This window comes from Bombus fervidus, chromosome 5, assembly GCF_041682495.2.
Source record: "Bombus fervidus isolate BK054 chromosome 5, iyBomFerv1, whole genome shotgun sequence".
NCBI lineage: Eukaryota > Metazoa > Arthropoda > Insecta > Hymenoptera > Apidae > Bombus > Bombus fervidus.
The window spans coordinates 1,976,280-1,998,545 of record NC_091521.1 but is presented as its reverse complement, the minus strand read 5'-3'; the positions used below and the strand labels follow the sequence as shown (position 1 = coordinate 1,998,545).

Below are 22,266 nucleotides of genomic sequence, written 5' to 3'. Positions count from 1 at the left end.
GTGGGGGATCACGGTCGTTGTACACGATCGCGCGAGAGAGGACGAAAGCGAGCACGAGCGAGAGAGGATAGCAGCGAGCGGCGGTGGTTACGCGCAGGGGTGGCGGTGGCTCGGGTACGTTCGGTCGACTTCGCAAGTCATCGCCAGCGTCTCGCGTCGGGGCTTCCACATGGGTTGGTATTGGCTCCCGGGGCGCAGGGTGGCTTGTGCGGTGGGGCTCTAACCGGAGAGAGACTCTAAGCGTCGAGTATAGCGAGCGAGGCGGCGAACGAGCGAAAGAGAAGAAGCGGCGGGCACGGCAGGAGGGAGAAGAACGAGCGAAGAGGGTCGAATGCGCGAACCAGAGCAAGCAAGAGGCAGAGATACGGCTCGCCACAACACCCCTCCGTCCCACTTCTCCTCCTCCTCTTTCCACCCTCGAAACGGGCAGAGCGTCAGTGCTAAGGTGGGTTGCTCGGTCGGAACATTGCCAGAGAGAGAGAGACACGTCCTGGGAGTGCCTGCTGCACCGACACGACTCCCTGGTGCAGGACCCGCAGCGGTGCAAGGATCGAGAGAACGCGCGCATCGAGTGAGTGAGTGAAGTGACTGACTCTGCTGTGACTGATCGACACGCGCCTAACCACGTACACGCGCGTAAGCACGCACGCCAGTAAGATCTAAAGGGAAACAGAGCAACGGTCACATATACAGATATACGTGCGGTGACGGGAGCGAGAACGGGAACGGGAACGGGATCGGGAACAGGAACGGGAACACGGCGAGCCAGCTGCCAGCATTCGTGTTCGAGGAAACGGAAGGAACGGAGGCAGCGCAGCTTCGCGGTGAGGAGACGCTAGATTTCGGTGGCTAAGCTGCTACTGCTGCTGCTGATACTACTACTACTACTACTACTACTACTACTACTGCTGCTGCTGCTGCTGCTGCTGCTGTTGCTACTGTTGCTACTGTTGTTGCCGTTACTGTTGTTAGCAGTGTGTGGTGAGAGTACGGTGGCGTGGAACACGGTAGGATTCTTGACGAACAAGCAAAGTCGAAAGCACGACGAGAATAAGAATCATGAAAGAGTCGGAGCGGTATTGGAGGCTAGTCGAAACGATCGACACGGCTGAAATAGCAGCCTTCCTTTTGGTTGGCTAGACTCGGTGCACGTATGTACGTATATATCGCGGAAAAACGGACAGAAAAGGTGGAAGAGAGGGAGAGGAAGGAGGAAGAGAAAGGTGTGTCGAGGAGACGAAAGTCGGTAGGAGGTCAGCGTGGCTTCAGGGTGGCGGTGGCCGATAGTGATGGTAGTGGTGGTGGTAGTGGTGTAGTGGTGGGTGCTCCGAGCGGTGAATGATCGTCGTCAGCCTCGTGGAAGAGGCGGTCGCCGCTTATGCGGGCTGCCGCGCGTGCTGTATCATCGCCAGCGAATGATTCGAGTCCGCGGGCGGTAGAAAGTTGGTCGGATAGAAAGAAAAGAAAGAGGAAAAGGAGGAAGGAGCAGGGTGTCGTGGTTGCGGTGGTTCGCAGCGATCCGGTGGATCCTCGAATCGGGATTGTGGTTGTCGCATCGCATCGCAAGGTGCAAGTTCGTGTCGAAGGGATACGAGGAGAAGCAGGCAGAAGAGGAGGCGGAGAAGGCAGAAATCCGCAGTCGTGGAGCTGGCGGCTGGTAGGAGCCGTTAGATCCCGCCGGTTATGGCAAGTTGGATCGTACCGTCGGATTTCTGCCGTAGAACCATGACGAACACATCGTTCCAAAAAAGAACGAACAGGTTGCGAACGAACGGCTCGAGCGTGATCAGGACGACGGTCTCAACGACTCGCAGCACGCTGACGATTACGACGAGTACGGCCAAGACGACGAGGAAGAACGTGGCAGAAGTATCACAGAGGAAAACAACGCAGTCGATGAAAACAACGACGAGCCTGATGGGGAAGGGAAAGTTTATTATCGCTAGCGGCTTGCAGTCGATGTTGATGGTGATTCTAGCTCGTACGCTCATGCTGGCAGTAGTTGTAGTAGACGGCGGTGCCGTAGTAGCTGGCTCGTACGGTCTCGGGCCATCGAAGGCCTGGTAGCGCGTAGGTAACGCGTGTCGTACGGTGTCTCGTTACTCGTTAGTATCAGTGCTGTTGTTGTGCCGTCCGGATCTCTTCTTGGGGCTATTATCGTCTATCTTACCTATCGGTGGTGCTGCGTGGTCCTCTGGTGGGTGTTGGTGTGTTGGTGTGCCGTCTACCGATCCCTCGTGTGACGGGTTAGCAGGTCTGCTAGTGCCGGCCGGCCGGTTCCACGTTTCGATAGCCGCGTACCCGCAGTGCGGTCGACTCTCGGCTAGCTACGAGGGCTGGTATTCGCGCGCGTCTCGGTGACGGTCCCCCGGTGACTGGCCACGACCACGACCACGACGACAACCGCGGTTACGTCTTTGGCTTGACGCGCGACGCATTTACGACAACGAGTACCTACGACGCGACGACGGTCACGGCGGCGGCGGCGACGGCACCGGCGACAGCAGCCACTACGACCACGACGTCGAGTACGTGGGGGATATGTGCGGGTGCGCCACGGCCACGCGACGAGGACTGGGGACTGCTGCGGGTAAATCGGCACGGCGCACCAAGTCCTCGTGCTCCCTACACAGCAAGCCAGGGATACGGTAGCTCGTCCTTCACCGTTACTCCTCATCGACGCCCGCGGGCAATGTGCCCACCCGCCGGCAGAGCAACGTGAGTCTACTTTATTTTACTTTTCTCTCTTTAGACGTTCCACTTGCACCGTGTCACGTTGGACTCGTTAAACCTCGCGTGTTTAACCGACTCTACACGTCATCGGGCACCTTCTTCAGGCTCGTTTTTTTCGATCATTTCTACTCTCCTCTTAAACTCGGATTTTTAATCATCTTCCTAATAATGGTTTTGTTTAGTTCGTCGTGGAAATATTCAATCCAAGAGTACAGCCTTCCTCGCGAACGTTTTAAATTTACAATGTTTTTGTTCGCTGTTAGAATGACGCTGACTATGTATATTTACGTACGTGTTTACGTTCTTCGTACAACATATTTTCGTTATTGTTTATTACGACCAAACTTTCAGCTTTTGTTTTGTTTTCTTATTTTCATAGGTAGAAATATATGATCGTCCTCGCTGGAACGTGTCAATGAACCCCTTACAATGTCCAAAGCGAAGCAATTGCCCTTAATGTAACAATAGTAAAACGCCAGAAGCGTTCCATTTACACGAATAAATGAAAAAGTCGCGACGACGGAAATTTCGCAACAATTGTACGGTCGTGAGATGTTCAGAACGCATGTGTGAATTAATTTAATTAGTCGATGTGAATAATTAAGAGTGTTATTGTTGTCACGTGCTCGCCCTCGCGAGTAAACCAAAGCGTATAATTAAATTCTTCTCCCCCTAGACTTTGATAGGGTGGAACATTAAAACGTAACTTTTCTCGTTTGATAGACAAATAATCGCATTCTTCGGGACTCTCCCTTTTAGACCGTTCCCGCTACCGATTCGTCTGTGCAATCGCTTTTGTAACGCCAATTTTAAAATCTAAGAGAACTTTGTGCACGGATCAAGGTAACATTCCTTCTTGCCATTCCAAAGAAAAATCAAAATTAGCGTTTCGCGTGGGTACTTGTTATTCGCTAAGGAGCTTCCTACACTTATTCCTCTACCGTTCTTCTAATTAAAGATCGACGTATACGTTACGACTTGAAAGCGAAAGCGTAAAAATATCGTATCGCTGTAGGGAAAGAAAGAAATAAATTTTCTGTTTCGTTGGAAAGAAATTAATTCGGAAAATGAACAGACGATTGATCGACTCGAAATCCTAGTTAAATACAGAGTGGAAATATTTTTTCTTATTTGCAGCGCGTCTTTACCCAAGACGACGAATAAATTGCTTCCTCTCTCGAACTTTTACCAAGGAAAGCCATCCGAAAGCTCCTATGGAATCGCGCGAAAACGTCGGAGTGCTTTCAAGGGGTGCCGTGGTCCTGGGCGTAGTCCTCTAGTTTCTCTCTCCCTCTCTCTCTCTTCCTCTTTTTCTCCCACCATCCACCCCTTCTCTCTTACTGTCTTTCTCTCGTGTATCCTTTTCCCTCTGGGTATATCGTTTCTTTCGGATATTTTATTGATACTTTACGTTCTGTCAATTTCTAAATGAAAAGGATCCGAGCGAAATTTATTAAGCGAGAAACCATCGTTCCCACTGTTTCGTTGCGACTCCGTTCTCCTAGTTGCGACGTTGCGCGGTGAAAACGGCGCGACACGGTTGCACACAGCCGTCGAACAGATAGTTTTTGAACGTGCGAATCCGTCACGATTAAAATTTCCGTTTGCTTTGCTGACAATATTTGCGATGTATTCGTATGACGCGAATTGACACGCGATCTGCGGAACAGTATTTTTCATTGGTCCATTGACAGCACGTTCCTCTGCAATGTACACCGTGTTTTAACTTGGCGAATGGGATCGCGCGCGTGTCCCGTTGTAACTGCTAAATTAACCCGGCCATACTTCGGTGAGCGCGCTTTAATCCTCTCATTTGTTCGTGTTATCGTAAGATAACATTTTGAATCACGATCGTCGATAACGGTGTTTATTGCGACTGATTTACCGATCGTGCTACCAATCACCTGTCATTTTCCTAATAATCGATCTTTCCATGCGAATCATTAACTGCTACCGTAAACAAATTCCCTTTACCGTCGTGTGTTGTTTTCAAAAACAACACGCTGCTGCCATTGATAAATTCTATCGCCGTTTGTCTGCTCATCGAAATTTCTATGCCTTATCCGCGGAATGTCCATCAAATCTACCGTGCAAACGTTCCACCGAACATTTATGCGACCAATAAATACAAGCTGATGGCGCGCCCGAATGTTTCGTTCGGATGTCCATGAATCTCATTGCTCGTGAAACAAATCCATTCTCTTTTTCCATTTTATTCTACTGCTCTTTCTCCTTGATATAGTGGTTTTCGATACTACGCGTCAGAATTATGTATATACGAGCAAGATGCGTCGTATCCGGTTAGGAAACAACAATGACTCGAATTCTATGGTGATTTTGAAATTTTCGCGATAGCCCGAGTTAAAGGGATCGAAAGCGTTCGATCAGCGTTTTGGGGTGGAGGGGCGTTTCATCGTCACCGCGACGTTTCCGGATAAAGCCTGACACTTCCTGGCGTGTCAGGCGAACTCAGGTCTCTATAGATATGCAGGAATAGCGAATGGTCAAAACCTGCTGACGTGGTGGCACTTCCGCAGCGCCCCGATTCGATGTCATTTTATCGGCGAATCCTTGATTAAAGCACTCTATCCTAGCGCGTTACCATTCAATTTTCGATGAAACATCGGTTTTTCAGAAGCCGGTATTATCGTATATCCGCGACGAAAGATATTCGTTTATCGTTTTTTTCATTTTCTTTTTTTTCCAGTATATATCTTCAACCGTAGATTTTATTCGTTCAATACGTTACATTGCTTGGTCCGTTGTTTTCCTATTCTTCATGGCATATCTTACAAACGGAGAAGCGGTCAAAACGATTAATTCTACACAATTAAGTGCAACGTAGAGGATGTATTTGGAAGAAAATGATTAATGAATAGCATTCGTATCTCTATATATTGGAAAAATACAAGTGAAATTTGAATTTATTCAGTTATAAAATGATTAAGCGTTATAAAATGATTTCGTAAGAATGCAACTTTTTCAGAGGACGACGATAGGAATTATAAAACGTCGATACAAGAAACACCATTAAGGGCGAGAGGACTGTCATCGTCAGTCAATCGTCTCGCCTAGGCACGACGTGAACGTGATTTAGCGACCGGGATATATTGATATTATTCAAATTTATGATCTACCCATCATGGTTCCATGCAGGGACGAAATTTACATTCGAATTAACATCTGCCTGCACCTCTGCGGTGTTCAGATTTCTCGTTGGCTCGTCACGTTCGCCAAGGTTCTTTGCGTGACGTGAAACTTCCTTTCTTCTTTTGATCCGATGCCAGGTATTTCGCGGGGAAAACGCTGAACTATCCGGCTGCGCTTGGAATTAATTCTTCAAACTTTCCACTTTTTACCGCGCGAATATTAATTTCACCCTATATACCAGGTCGATGTACAAAAAGTCATCCATTCGTGTTTCCTCAACGTGGAATCGCGTTAGAGAGAAGGATCTTCCCTCGCGAATCACCGAAATACGCTGAAGCACGCGCTCCATTCAATTTCACAGCCTTTCGTAACGGGGTTACTTTCTTTCTCGATAACTCGACAATTTTTAGCCAACGTTAATTGGTATCGTAACGAATTTCTAGATGTCAACGCGTAGGACAAAACGCGCTAACAATAATTTTATCGTCGTATTAGTAGGAAGAAAAGCAGAAACGCAGAATTAAAAAGTCCTATCGGTTGACCAGGTTCCGTGAACGTGGAACGTGTCAACTTTCATTCGTACGTTTTAACATGAAATCGAAGATAGCAGAAATTCTGTAGGTTGGCAGCCACCGTTAAGTTATATGGAGCGTTTAATCAGGTTACCGGCTGGCAACCAGCGGATAAAAATCGAGGTAGTACGGGACGAGCAAGAAGAAAGGAAAAAAGAATCGATTCGCGACTCGTGGCCTACTCCGGCTAATCTACGTCGAATTTACGATGATTTTTTAATCGGCTTCGAATTTTCTACGATCATGCTGTTTGCTCATGCAGGCGACCAACCTGTAACGCCTACTTTTATCGCTTGCTCTCCGATTCGATTTTCTATTTCAGTAGATTAACACTGCCGTATTATCGTATAATCCGGAACGACTACGATTCTATCCTCTTTTCTCCTTTTTTCCCCTCGAGCATTCCCGGGTTGAAACCTTTCGAATTTCCGTTTCATCGTCCGTATAATTCGCGGTTCCACAAAGTTGACGTTGAACTTCTCATCCGGGTAGAATCACGAAATTAGTATTCTTAAGGATGAATTTCGTTTGTTTCTTTCACGTTCTTACTCATTAATATGGCGGGAAAGACAGGACTACTGTACAGGATTTATATAGTAAAAGACCTAACTAACGAGTTTCTATGTATTTCAATTCGATCGAGGAAGCAACATTATGCCGAATTACGCTCACTATCTTTATACATAGAACGAGCTCTAGAATTAGCGCACGGATCGGACAGAACAAAGGTGCGATTAAATCCGAATTTGACGCGATTGAAATTAATGGAGTTCAACTCAATCGTGAATCAATTTGCTCTTCCTCTCGGATCTTTTCGAAACGTATTCGCGACGTAATTCTGTTCCGCAAATCTTATCGGCACTTCGTCAATATTTTCCCTTGCGATAATATAACGAGATAATTCCTCATTATAATTGCAAGATCTTGTCGCAACTAATATCGCGAGACGTTCGTTAGACCTGAGTTGTGTATCGTGCCGTGCTTCTTTGAAACGAGGAAACGATCCTGCGTGATAATATGGGCGATTTAATGACGGGAAACGAGGCTGCCAATAATTAATAATCGAGGCGCATTTTTATCGGTTTTCTTTTTTTTTTTTTTAACTTGGAAGGTAGCGACTGGTGCAGCTAGGGATACAGGTTAAAGCGACCGAGTTGGTCGGTCACTGTGAAGTGGTGGTGTTACCACGTAACCAAGTGAACCGCACCCACCGCACTGCTCCATTTTCTTACTCGAACGTAATTGAGTGATAGAGTGCGATGCTGGAATACGCGGCGGCTCTAACTCAACTGAGATATTCCGATGGATTTTCGTCCTGCAGCAGAGAAACAGAATTTCGTTAATTTTTTCCATGCCCTGAAACGAAGCAAGCAGACCAACAGACTGATTCTTGTTACCTACAGTTCTTTTTTTTTTTTTTTTTTTTTTTATCACGTGGATCAGGTTTGTAACAGAGATCTCGGAGTTTTGCTTTCGAGAAAAGCTTGTGGAAAATTTGTCTGGCTCCCTACGATTTCGCTTATTTTCCGTTCAAAACGTTTGCTTCCTCGTGCAACTTGTTCGTTACCGCGTTGAATGTTCAGCCATAAACTAGTCGTACATGCTTTAAATTTGCAATCTCACGATTTGTTTTGAAGTGACGAGGTTTCAATAACGTAGAAATTTTCATCGCGGTAACGGAACATTTGATGTCGTTTGTGAATCGTATTGGCGTTTAGTTTAACGCAATCCGCGTCAAAATCACAGCCATTTGAAACTGGGCGTGGCTGTAGGTATCGATAAACTTTCGTTTTCGATCTCACCTGATTTCCGTTTCCCGAAAATTTTGTTATATGTACGTACTCTGTCCTCTCAGCCCATCGGGATGGAATGGACTTTAACGGCTGTGTAAGCGTACACCATTTTTCCACTCAATTATTTTAATAACAACATTTCCAGGTACCTTTCCAATGATTAAATTTCACCGCGTTCACATTCGTACGTATGTACGACTGTATGTGTCTATATAGTTTAACTTGTTGGCGTTATAATTAGCGAGATACACGATTAAGATTATTAAACGTCCGCGAAAATATTTAATTCTCCGTTTAAACGTGCACATGCCAAACGTAGTTATTTTTGGTATCGAGTGTTACGCACGCCGCATTTCACTCGTGTTGAACGATCGAAATGGCCGAAGGCAACCAAACGTTTCCGCCGGAAGTAACAGCGCAGGCCGGTCAAAGCGTTTCGCGCGTAACTACCAGCAGATTCCTCGAAATTCGTACGAACTCGCAACGTGGCTGGTAGGTGTATGTCGTGAATCGCGAACTTGGGACTCGTTCGTGAGATCACTGCACCGTCCAACAAAAAAGAAGTCGCGAAAACACGAGGGAAATGGCGAGCTCTTGGAACTCCGCCGCGAAATTATCAAATTGCTTGTTTAACGAGTCGAGTGTGTGTACATAGCGCTTCGTTTCCTTGCCTCCTTTTATCGATCGCTCTCGAGCGATGCACTCGAACCGGTATCTGAATGCGGGTATTCAAATTCGCGTTGCTCGCGCAAAACTCGCGATGCCACGGGATAAACTTTCGTATTATCCGTTACTTCCGCCTGTATCGTCGAAAATCATGGCAATATTTTCTATACGAATTGCCAGTGTACTTTTAATTATTTCGGCCTTCTGTTCCTTTTAAAAAAGATTGAGCTTGTTCGGTAGGGCTTACACGAATTTACGAGTTCGAATCCAATTTTCCATTGTCCCGAGGGTAAGAATAGCCGTGGCTACGTGCTATTCACGGGAACTTCTCGTTCGTTCGTCGAACGTGACACGAAGTGGTGGCAACTTTCAGACAACACACCGTTACATTCTTCGTTTTCTTTCTGTTGTGTAAATGCCGTCTCGAGACTCGCTTCGATAGAAGGTTTAAGGTTTCAAGATAGGTAACAGACACGGAATTATTCACCAGAGCGAAGATTAACTGTTTGCGAGTGCGCAATGTTTCTATTTTTCCTTTAAATTTACTTCTACTTTAGCAGAAGCATATGGATGTTTAATTCAGACGAAACAAGTGACGTATCGATATGTTAAAGTCTTTTTGGACATTTCTACGGACAATGACAATTTTCATATATGATTCTGTGACATTTTTAAGTACGTGTAGTTAACTTTCATTTCTATTTGTTGCAATGTACTGCTCATGGTAAATTCATAGTTTTCGTTTCAACTTCTACGTATTACATATTACTCTGTCCATGATATTATATAAGCGCGTTATAGAATTATGATAATTACGTCTCTAATGGCGTGTGTAGTAGTTTATTTTCAGATGTAAATCGTTAAAAAGTTCCCCATAACGAAATATGGCGAATTACATACAAACCGTTTAGTGAAACGTCCTACCGCGATCTACAGTTGCTAATCATTTTCTATTTTCTATTCTGATGAAAAAATATAGATTCATAAATATTGCATACTATCCTTCACATGCAAGTTTTAGTCGATTCGTACTAGCGACAAGGAATGTTAATAACGAACGAATGTCAATTTATATAATTTAATAAATACACGAATTAATAGCTAATTAAGAAGAAACACTTACTATTTCCTTAAGGAATCAACAGATGTAAATATCATGTGAAATTTAAATTGTTTATTTAAAATATTATTAAATGATATATTAAAGGTACAGCACAATTTTTTCTATTACTACTCAAATTAATCACGCATTTCAACAAACTTCACTCTAACGACCGTATGTTTGGTCATGTTACATTGTTCTGCTGTTGGTTGTTTTGGAGCTATAGCCAGATATTTGTCTTTGCGAATTGGTTAAAAGTGCGGCCCGAGAATTGGACTTGGAAGCTTGCGAAGAAAAGCGAAAACTCGCGATTGAAATTGTTGCAATCAGCAGGAAAGATCATGGTATCGCTTAAGCCGAGCAAACGATAACGTGCTCAGAGATCTGCGACATGTTTTAGCGTCTGATGCAGACGGTTAATCCCCGCGTAGGAAAACGGGAGTACGGAGCAGGCTGCATTTTTCATTTTGAGGTCAGTACCGATTTAGTGGTGACTGCAGGTTAAAGCTGCTTTCGAAGCTAGTATCGTTGCGATACATTGCGCTGTGAAATAGCGTGGTTTTCTCTGCCATTTAAATTCTACCGTGCGAAACGTTTGTTTTAAACGGTTGCATGCCATTTTTCGGCTGTCTCTGTGGTCTACTTTCTACTGAATTGTAATTTGTTTCATTTAGAGTGAATACAAATTAATTCTTCTATCGCCACGTGCTTAGCTTGCGATTGACATACGTTTAACAGTTTTTCTTTTTGCGTTTATCCTAGCATCTAAGAACGAGAGATCATCAGATACTTTGTCGTCTCTCAACCGATCGAAGGATCGACGCTTCACCAAATTTGGTAAAACTACTCCCATCATTTAAGAAATGTGACAAAAGAAATTGATTCTTTGGCATGTTGCAGTGTCTTTTCCCCTTTAATTGTACGCGACAAACGTGCAAAAATAAAGACGAACGACTCTTCGCAGGATTTTAAGAGAACATTCTTGAAACGTTTGTCTTGCAGGAAATGAAAAAAAGATAGTTTGATTTTTCCATCTCTCGTGGTATCTTCATTCCTAATACAATAGTTGCATACCTACAAGAATTCGATGTAAAACGCAGGATTTCGGCGGTAGACGAATGAACGACGATCAAAGAATCTATAAAGACGGGGTTGATCGCGGTTGTATCGAGGACGTTGATTTTCATCCGGTCGTGGAAAGTATGCACAGACTGCATTTTTCATTTCGAGGCTATTGCCGGCGCAGTCGCGAATGCAGGTTAAAGCGACCGAGTTGGCCCCTCGCTATGAAGTGGCAGTGTTGCACTCCGAGGCCAAGAGAACCCGTATCCACGGCACTGCTCCATTTTTCTCTCCTTTCGCCGGTTCTCTGCCACCGACCACCCGCGCACACCTATGGACATCACTTTGTAATGCAAATGTTTCGCAATAATAATTTCATCCATGCGTCCTCCGTAACATGGCCACTCCACGGCGAGTATTAAACGTCGTATGTGTTGTTAGCCAGCGGGCTAAAAAGAATGAGAAAGAAAATAAATGGACAGGGGGAGGGAGCACGTATCACTGCGGTGACCGAGTCCGGGGAAAGTAAGGAAATTAGAAAATAAGAATTTCAGAACAGCCTGTGGCGAGCCTCTCTCTCCTGCAAACCACTCGGTCACGCTACTGACTGGTGCATATTCGTGAATGATGCACGAGGGACGCGCTAAAAGTAAGATACACTCGTCCGGCGAAATTGTGCGATTGTTATTTTTTAATGAGCTTGTCCAGTGGTGACTTTAAACCGTGAACTACTTCTTCGTATGGTTACATGAAGCATTTAAATAGTTGTTAACAGAGAAGTTTCAGCTTGACGATCGTCCATGAGATTTCTCCTCCATTAGTCGACATTCTCTGATTTCCCCTGGATATTTTTTGTATCAACGAGAGATAGAAATTATGGAATTAAGTAAAGGTAGTTCGATTATGGACTTGTTGACAGGTGTTCGTTCGTAATTTGCGAAAGCTGTGCTTCGCCTTGGAGAATCTCTGGTGGAAATAACGTCACTGTACTCGCGTGGCTGATTTGTTATTTAAATAGAAGCTTCACCGTGATACTTTACACAGTTTTTACCGACCTGGATATCGCGTTATCTCTGACACCACTTTTTCTCAGAATCAACGCGGTCGAATTCGTACTTGCTATTCGGCGATTTTACAAAACGTTAGTAGTTCGAGCGAAGCCTTGGCGAAAATCAGCGAATTAAAATTGACGCTGCATTGTAGTAATTTAGCAGTATTTACCTCCCAAGCAAACTCACTTCGTAAATAATCGACTGTTTGCGCAAGTATGTTCGTCTTCAAAATTCATTCCTCTCGATTTCCAATTTCGCTAATTTCAACCGGTGGATATTTCGAAAATTGAGTTTCTCGAAAACAGAACCGCGCGTACACGGCAAAGGTTTTCACATGTTATTTTCAATTTATTTGCTGTTGCGGAAAGTCGTCGTTGTACCACCTGTTACAGGACACCCCCGTAGATCGATAGACAGGAAAAACGAGATATTCTCGATTATTGTTTATCATCGAGCGATCGCGCTTCAATAAAACGAGTCGACCGATATTATTGGGTGTTGCGCGTAGAAAGTTGTTGCTTTATTAAAATGGGCCGTCGCTGGTGCAACCGTCGGAGTATTAACGCGCAAATATTGACAACGCTATAAAAAGAACATGGAGTTCCATTTTTAATAATAAATGCTACCTTCGCTGCTAATTTCTCCGGGTTACGCGAATATCGTGCATTTACATTCGTCTAATCGAGAAGATTGAACGTGGCTGTACTTTCATTCAGAATTTAAAATCGTGTTATCGTTGCAACGTACGTGCATAGATCTCTGCTCGTCCGTCTTTCGCTTCTTGTTGATTTTACCCTCTGCTTTCCGTATTACTGATCCCGTGGTTAAACACTAAATCATGAGCGCGTGTTCAAACGCTTTAAAGGATCCTTTGCCTCCTGAAATTGTCTAGAATACGTTTCTGATTCCATTTCAACCCTTACTCTCTCCCTTTCGTTCTTCAATCGTTTACTCTGTTGCACGAACGAGGCTCTTTATCCTCGTCAATATGAAACGTTAAATATGATTCGTTATTGTTAATAGTGATTCGAACGTGATAATTTAGAATTTATAACGATAAGTGGATTTAACAGCATTGATTTGCGATTGAATTATATGTTATGCTCGAATTATGTTATGTTATTTCGTCGACTCGGGCTGATGAAACTCACTTTTCTCTAGCGGTGTTTCAATTTTCTGATAGATATAGATAAACGAAACACGGAGAATAATTAAAGAGAGATGCGAGGACGCGTCACGACCTCCTAATTGTTAGTACACCAAGGTCCGCGAGTATGAAAACTTTCGGTCGTTGAATTCAGTTGCCGCGTGGTTTTAATGGCGGGCCACAGTAGACGATAACCGCTTATGGTTTCGTCGTGACGGTGGCGTGGTCCGAATCGCTTAACGATTCGAAACTTTATACGCGTCTAGATTGTTATTCGACGCCCCGGAATCGACGGAGTTCATTGAACGCTCGAAGAAAGCTTTCCGGTTGAGCGATGACAGAGGGACGGAAAAAGGGGGCAGAAAAGAGGAGAAAACGAGCTGCAAAAAATTGTGCTCGTTAAGTACGACGACCTCCATTTGTCTCGCTATAAAGAGATTTTATGGCCATCGAGCGGGCTGTTTCAGGCCTTGAATTATTTTTAATAAACGATCAAAAATCGATGCCTGATCGATCTCCAATGAACCGTTTCTTTCTTCTGTACAGTGTGGGTCTACATTTGTGTTACAAGCGATAGCAGAGAAGATTAGATGGGCCAAAATAGAAGAATAAATTAATTGCGTTATAATGTAATTTGAAAAGTTGCCAAGTGTACGTGTATCATGCTGTTGAACTTGATTTTCTCATAGATGAAGTTTCCAATGCAATTACGTTATTCTTGATTTTCGTTTCATTGTGAACCGTAGTCCGTGCGATTTCATTAGTATCGCGAATTTAGTCCGACGCTGTGTATCAAATATTTTTCGGCGCAAGGTTCATCGCGTTTAATTCCGCGGTCTGGCCAGAATTTCATCGTATACGAACGAACAAACGCCTCGCGGAAGAACGTCGGTTTCAATTTCCCTTCTGTAATTGCAATTTATAACAAAACTCATGGGCTCGATCGCGAACAAAACGCGGATGATTGCACGGTTTTTCCATTGTCTAGCGGAGTAGCGGCCTGGAAGAGCGAGGGAATAGAAAACTTGAGGCGCGTAGCCAGATAAACGGACAGCGCCGAAAATAAAAGAAGGAAAAAAAGATTAGCTTTCTTCAGCGGTTGATACGGAGGGGAGGGGCAAGATTCGAAGGGTTGGAAATAGAAGGCGGTCGAAGGATACGGAAAAAGGGAATTAGTCAGCGCAGTGGCCCACAAATCCGGCGCTCAACGTCCGCGCCATAGGAAGAAAGTAAGTACTTTAAACGCGGCAAAGAGTAAACGCAGCCGTATAATAGCGCGAGCGAATAACCTCGAAAAACATAGGCTGACGTAGAATTCTTCGTAGAAACCGAAATGAAAGAATACGAACATTCAATGTTTAACTATTTATCTTACCATTCTTTTACGATTACACTCGTTAAATCTAACTATTTATATCACCGAATACTATGAAAATCATGCAAGACACTTACGCAGATATTGTTCTAATAAGAACGAAATGGAACGAGTCTCACGACTTTTCTTCTTTACTTGTTTCATTATAACTTTATTACTCTATTCGCGTCATTGTAATTTCATTCATTCGCTTTTATGGTGCGAAGTAAAATTTATTAGAATTTCCCAATAAATGTAACGGGTAGCTGTCCGAATACTTATAGCAACGTAGTTATGTAATTTTTCTTTATAGTAATTTAACCGTAATCGTATATTCGATCATCGCAAGACAGAGCGGTAATCCGAATAATCGCGATAGAATTTCGTCTAATAAAAAAACCTGTATCTTTTAGACGTTAAAAATCGTGTTCCTTCGAATGGCAGCGGATTGACATCGGGCGAAACAGGATAGTTTGATCGGTGTATCGTATTCTCGATTATCCGTATGTTTGCATAGAGGGTACAATAGCCCTCGAAGGTTGATCATCGGGCTTGAAACATTGAGGAAACTTTTCACAAGGACTTTTCCATGAGCCTGTTAAAGTTTCGAAAGTCCAGTGTGTAAGGAAACTCCATTTACCAACTGGATCTCGCTCCAAGTTACCATTCAAATAGTTTTTCTCTTGTTTCTTTAAGAGTTCCACGACTCCGGAGTCATCTTTCATCTCTCTCCACGGGATACGTCCCTCGTGCTCCGTCTTCTTGACAAAAATCTCCAGAGAATTTTTGCAACCGTGTATATCTTGGTAGTTAATTTGCATTAAAGAGAGCAACGCTTCCACCGTATGCAGCCTTTTTATTTACATTTCGCGGTATCGCGATCAAGTCTCAAGTTATTAGCGTTAACCATCGCTTCACGTACCAGTGTCTTCTTAAAGAAGAATATTTTTCTCTCTAAAATAAATTGGTACTGCGAGATGTCCAAATGCGGTTAAACCAGGATCAAATCTCAGCGTGCACCAGGCTTGAAAATCGATTGTGCAAAATCATTTCTCTGTAAAACTATTGATAACAACGGGCTTCGGTTCGTCGAACGATGAGAATTTTGCGATGTCGCGCGAGCCACGCCCGTCATTAACGTCGGAATTAGCGTCACATCCATGGCAAGCTTTCCAAATTTTGAATAACAATTTTCCAGTGAATCGTTCGTTGGCCGACCGCGTATTTGCTGCTCGTCACTCATCCCAAATACGATACCGGATCCTCGTGGATGTGTGATACGGATGAGCGTGGTCGAATTCGTTGTGAATGGGCAAAAACACTCTGCTAGATTAAAAAATATGGCACCGGTCCAATAAAAAGGCTACACTTTCGGCTTCTTTTCTTCCATTTGGCAGGTTCCAATGGTCGTAAAAATTCGTCAGGGTTGGTTGGAAGGGACGTCAGGACCCGAAAATTCCTGTCATTTTTCCGCCCAGTGAATTCGTTGTCACTCGGAAGCATTCTTTTCGATATCGACTCGGCAACCATGATATCTTCTCTCATAAATCGCCGTCGATCTTTAAACCCGTCATCTATTTTCGGAGCTCGTCGCGAAACTTCCCCGCGATGTCGCCGACACCACGCTTTTTCTTAGGAAATTACCTTTCCCTCCGATAAAAAGCGGATGCTCTGTTTGGATAAATTCCATGACGGATATCGACGGATATGTCAGCTTTGACAGAGACGCAGTTACTTTCTGATCGAGTTCTTTGGACTTTTTTCATCCATTTTAAGATCTATCTTTCTCTCTGTATCTCTTCTATAACAGAAGAAATTCACTCAGAGAGCATACATCTAGAGTAGTCTGAATTCGTGTAAAACAATTAGAAAAATCAGCGATCTCGAGGAAACTTGCAAAAGTTCATGTACTTTTGCTTTGTCCTTTCTTCTACTCTTGAATGTTCTTCCTTTTCACCTTCTTCCCACCCATTTTTTCATTCAGCTTCAATGGTTTGAATCTTTTTGCCAGTTAATCACCGCGGCACCGACTCTTGCGCGGGTTTCACGCGATGGAATGAACGGGAACCATTCGAGCGAATAAGAAAGTGGCAGACTTTCCTGATGAACTATAGAAATGTCGGCTGTCAGATGATTCTCTGCTGTTCATTTTATAAGAATCGCGATCCTCGTTCATCCCCTCTGATTTCTTCATGCACACGTACTCGCTTATTTTATAGTAAGACACAGCGTTGTACGAATTTCGTTACTCAGATTGTTCGGGCTATTTTCAAACAAAAGAGTAGCATTCTCTTCTCAATTCCGAACAAATCAGACAGACAGAATATTCTCGCGAAGCTTTCGTTTATCGTATCTAGTAACGTACTCGATCACTGCCCAACTAACGCGTTGAACTATTAATCAAAGATAAAATATACAATTACGTGACATAGAAATAAAATCCTGTAAGACGTCCACAATTTTACAACGTTTCTGTCCGAAGAATATTAAATAAATTATGTTTTGTCTTAGAAACGTGAACTTCCTGCATACGTGGTACTAATCCGATGTCTACGGGCTTCACATAATATCAGTCACTTGTTCTATTGCATTATGTTATACTAGATAATCATCACAATATTAGATGAAAGCCTTTTAATCAACGAGAAGAACCGCGTAGAATCTCCTCTCTCCGGTCAAATACGTTTGCTCGTTGCTGTATTCGTCGATCATATCGCGATGCTTCAGGCTTCGATTTTTCCTGCCTCCTTTCAAAACGCAACAAAACAAAAATGTAACCCAAAAGTCATACTCACTTCTCTATTCTCCGTGTAGTACGCACGTTTTAATGGTCTCTGCATTCATATTTATTTCCTCTTTCGCTTTGGATGTATCGCGTTACGGACCTGTCGAGCGTGACACGGTTCGGTTTTTCTTTTTGATAGCGCATACGCGTCACACCCTAGATTTTATTTTCGTCGTCACATGATTTTGTTCTTTCATCCTCGGGAATTTTGCATTACTTTTTGAAAAAATCGTTGTCCCCCATGGTTACCGAAATACATCTGCTTTGCATACCGCGAACGAATGCACTGAGGAAATAGCGCGCAACGATGAAATCGGATTCGCGCAATCAGCATATCACGTTGTGCTACGTGAAATAGGACGCACCATCTATTTTAGAAAATATCGCGGATAAATTATTTCCTTGCCTCCTCGCGAGTCGTGTTGACTACGGTGCAATGGTTCCATTTTCCGACGAGCTAATGTTCCGATCCGCAGAGTCAAATTTTTAATAATTGTTGATGTACAATTATTATGATATCGCAGATATGTCGTGAAAGTTGAAGTCATCGAGAAGGCACGGTTTGAAAGCGATAGTTCTTTTTTGTATTCGTTGTACCTTAGTCGGTGAAATTCTGTGCTTGCGGAAGGTAAAGGTAAAGAGAGCTACACGTTCCTGTACGCGTAGGGTCGATCAACTTCTCGTAAAATCGAATTTCACGATTAAGGACCGCTGGCCGTTTTCGATCACAATCGCGAGCCTGGTTGTCTCCGACTGTGCATTTTTCAGTGCACTTTAGCGGATGAAAGTCTGGGTCTTTGGAGGCAAGTGCAGCAAGGAAAAGTGGTTTTCCTTCGACTACTTTTGTTATGCTGTCGTACTCCAAGCATGGTTTCTTTGTTACGTGAAAGCTTCTGTAATCTAGTTAAATATTTCTTTTCAGCCATGGTACGGATTTGAATCGGTTCTACCATTTTCACGCTTGTCCACAACGACGGCGTTCGCTGGCGATTCATTTGTGTTTGAGAACTTTTCCCGGCGTTCCTTAAAGCAACCAAAACACTGAATTCGAAGTTGAAACTAGTAGCACTAGGCAGGATGTTCTAGTAATATTAGCATAGCCAGGAAGCAAGTGATTCTAATATGAGAAAAATTGAGACGAAGATATCGACTAAAACTTTTTCGTGCAAAGTTTTGTCTTCGAAATATTTTCCGGCATAAACATCGTAAAACAAGCAATGTAATTTTCAAGATCCACGTTAATAATGCGGAAATTATTCGAAACGTAGACCATGGTGCTGCGTATACAACTTCAATTATTAGATTGTCGTATAACTTCCGATCGTCAAAATATATACATCTACAAATTTGAATTACAACATCCTCTTAACCTAATCTTACGTCACGTCCCTCCTATAAAAATCTTCGTATATATCACAAAAGGGGATATTCGCGTCCCTCCTGCGGTTCTAACATGATCACCAGCACATTATGCATACACGATACAACTAAATTGGATGAACGAGGATGATTCATGCCCCAACTGGAGGGTTTCCGGGAAATCGTAGTTCGCTGGTCGAGAGTCTCGGCGTTTTCTTAGCGAATAACAGCCACTGGTGGACAAAAAGCGCCTAGCTTGGGAAATTTATCAATGGAAGTAAGCCGCGCCGCTGGGGCCTCGTAAATACTCTACCACTCGCGTCACTTGGCTGAAACTCCCTGTAGGTGTGTTACCCGCCGGGATCGTTCATAATTCACATCCGATTTGAACAAAGTTTTCGAACTAGCGCGATTTGCTTAATACACAGCTGTCCTCCTTTTCACTGTTTCTTCCTATCTGCTCTGCCACGTGTATTTTTTCCCTCTCTCGGTTCCTGTCCTTCCTTGTTCGCATACAAATACACGCATATCTCCGCGGTTAATTCAGTCCCCATTGGAAAACTTTTTAATTCCATCATCGGCTATTTCGCTGCTTTCTGCCACGTTGTCCACTCTCTCGCGCTTTTTCTACCGCAACTTGGCGTCGAACGGATCGATGCGCCAGGCGTGGTACACGAATAAAGGGTGCGTAACCTTTCGTATATTTTCGTGCAAATGGATTTCTCCATTTCGATGTGTCGATCGTTCGCTCGCAGATTGGTCGTAAACGTTGAATCGTGTTAGTATTAGATGATATAAGCGATGAAATTTGTATACCAAAGTGCGCCAGTAAAATCAGATTAAACGGCGTTTGTTGTTCGGCCGTTTGTAGATAGTCGACATAGTTGTTATTTATGATAAGAATGATAGATTACGGATTGTTGAAGGATTCCGCTGCCATCGGTGGTCTGCGGAGTGACTTGAAATTTCGAATTGATAGAGATGGAATGGTTCATTTCGACGACCCTTCTTGTCGGCTTCGTATTAAAGTCCTGGCCATGTATGCAGTCGTATAAATTTACTAGGCCAAGAAACTATCTTAGAGTCTTGAACGGACGCTGTTGAGAAAATTCGATACTTCGTTAACATCACGGAACGACCGGTTAATCGTTATCAATATTCGCACTAACGTACAATTAATAGAACCTTCCGGATTATGCGTTTGCCTGCTTCGACTAATCACGCCTCGCATTAAATCGAGTTTTACATAATCTGCTTAGCTCCTGCTACGTTTCTTGCAGCGCCGAACTTCCAATTACTTTTTTACGCGGAACGCGTTAAATGCCGCGCGAATCGATCGCGCCGAAGATTTCATCGCTCTACTCTTTTAACGAACATATTCCTCTCGCCTTTTAATTAAATTCCTCGAATCGGCGAGGCAAGTTTTCGCGTTCATAGCAGCTCGCACGTACTTCTCGCTCGCTTTTGCGCTACAAGTCTCATTTGCTCCTTGATCGCAATTTCGTGTGCAAATCTGGCGAATTATCGGGACAGCGAATCGAACCGAGCGCTGGTCTTGGAAATTTCCGTCCCTTGTAACGCAGCCGTGATAGGACGAGAACAATAGCTGTCCGCGGGATAATTAATTATCAAAATTGTGTATCCAGTGTATGAGTTGCCTCCTACCAACCACGCTGGCAGCTTACTTGCCGCAAACTTTTACTTACTTAAACCACCCCTTTGCAACACGCCCTTTCCACCGACTCTACCCATTGGTTGTTGGATGATTTTAATTCATGGCTGTACTTGTGCCATTCCTGTCCCACCCCCGCAAGGAATATTAACGGCTCGCTGACAAGGGGTAGAATATTTGTAAAACTATGCATAGCCCAGGGATACTTGATGGGGGCATGCCAGCGTGCGGGTGGAAATATGACGAGCTTCCAGGGAAAATACCCCAGGCTGCAGCAGCCGAGGTGAACTAAAAGCGCTTCAAACTGCATGCACACCTCTGTGCGCATATCCTGTATGTGCGCGCACACATGCACACGCGTCGTGTTCCGCGAAATACCAAAGACAAGAATTGCGAGACAGCGGTGTGTTTTTTTTCTTTTTTTCTTTTTAAAGGATTAAAGTACCTCAGCTAATTAATGTGGCCTCTTTCGTCGGCGGTTTAAAGTGGCGCAGGGGCAGACGAAATAGGAGATAAGCGATGTTGGAAGATTGATGGGATAAGATGCGGTAAACTGCACCCCTCGGTATGTAGAAGCTCGATGTCGGAGTTCTATCCTTCGTTATCCATCTTAGATCAAGTTTAGTGGAGGAGGTGTCTGACAAGTAAATGTTTAAACTTACATGACTCTTTGTCACTTTGTATTGTAGCAGCGACTCTGACAATAAACGTTACGAACGAGTTGCTAATAATATTTTGATGATTTCAGGGATTAAAATTACTCTTACTTTTTGCGTATGTATATATATATATGTATGCGTATACTTATAAATATCGAATTAGACATGTACCCCTGTAGATACCATTGTACCATGTAGATAAAATAATGTAAAGGGATACAGCGATCGCAGATATTCTTGCAGCTTTTGGAACTATTGGGTTGACGTCTAAGTCATTGCGGATTTTGTCATTAGGCGATAATGACGGTTGTTGCCAGCCCAATACGGTTGAATTAAACAGAAAGCAAATATCGATACGTGTCGAAAGATTAAGCTCTTGCGGATGTTTATTTTATAAAGGATTTAAGTATGTAAGAATCCTTCTAACATATTGCGCGAAAATATACAAAGTATCGAATTGTTAATAGTCGTTGTAACATTTAAATACTCGAATATTTAAAGAGTGAGATAAATCTTTTATTAAATTAGATAAATCTTCAATTTTCTGTCTCTTCAGTTTTCTTCGTAAAAATACGATTTTGCATAAACGTCCGCGATCTGTTTACGGCTCTTTCTCGTCCCGATAGATTGTTTTCACAATTCCATAGAATTGTTAATCCACAAAAGTTACACAGTTTTTAGTCGAAGAACTCCAGATAGGAGAAAATTGAATCGAAACGAAGTTCCATCGAGCAACAGTACGGTTTGAACACGCAAGATTGAAAAAAGTTTTTTGGGAAGAATTGCCATGGAGACCGGCGTCCATCGAGACCTTCTATAATTTAACAGCGATTTGAAGTTTGGTCGCAGGCTAGAATACTTGTTCGACGTAGCAGTGCTCCTCTTTAACCCCCTTGACACGTTTTCGCAGTCGATTCGAGGCAACGGCCACTCGCCGCACGTGGAAGCCGGCTTCCGAGCTTTTTACCCCGGGACAAATTCTGCGGTTTCCCCGGTAAGATTCTACCTACAAAAGCTACGCTCCTTTTGACAAACTTCCAATCCAATCGACAAACGAATCGATCGACCCGGTCGGTTCTTGGGGATATTCAATGGCCTGTCTCGATTCAGTCCTTTCGTCGTTTTCTTTCGTTTACCCAGCGCCGCGATTCAACCGTACA

At 43.6% G+C, this 22,266-nt stretch overlaps 1 protein-coding gene across 1 annotated transcript in view; it reads left to right on the top strand.

Moving 5' to 3' along the window:
* The first annotated feature begins 60 nt into the window (after nt 1-60).
* The window catches only part of Nachralpha1 (nicotinic acetylcholine receptor alpha1), a 154,244-nt gene continuing 132,038 nt past the window's right edge, over nt 61-22,266 (top strand). The window contains exon 1 of the mRNA XM_072004349.1: nt 61-2,718. The gene's annotated coding sequence lies outside the window, so the exon portion shown is untranslated. The remainder of the gene's footprint in view (nt 2,719-22,266) is intronic.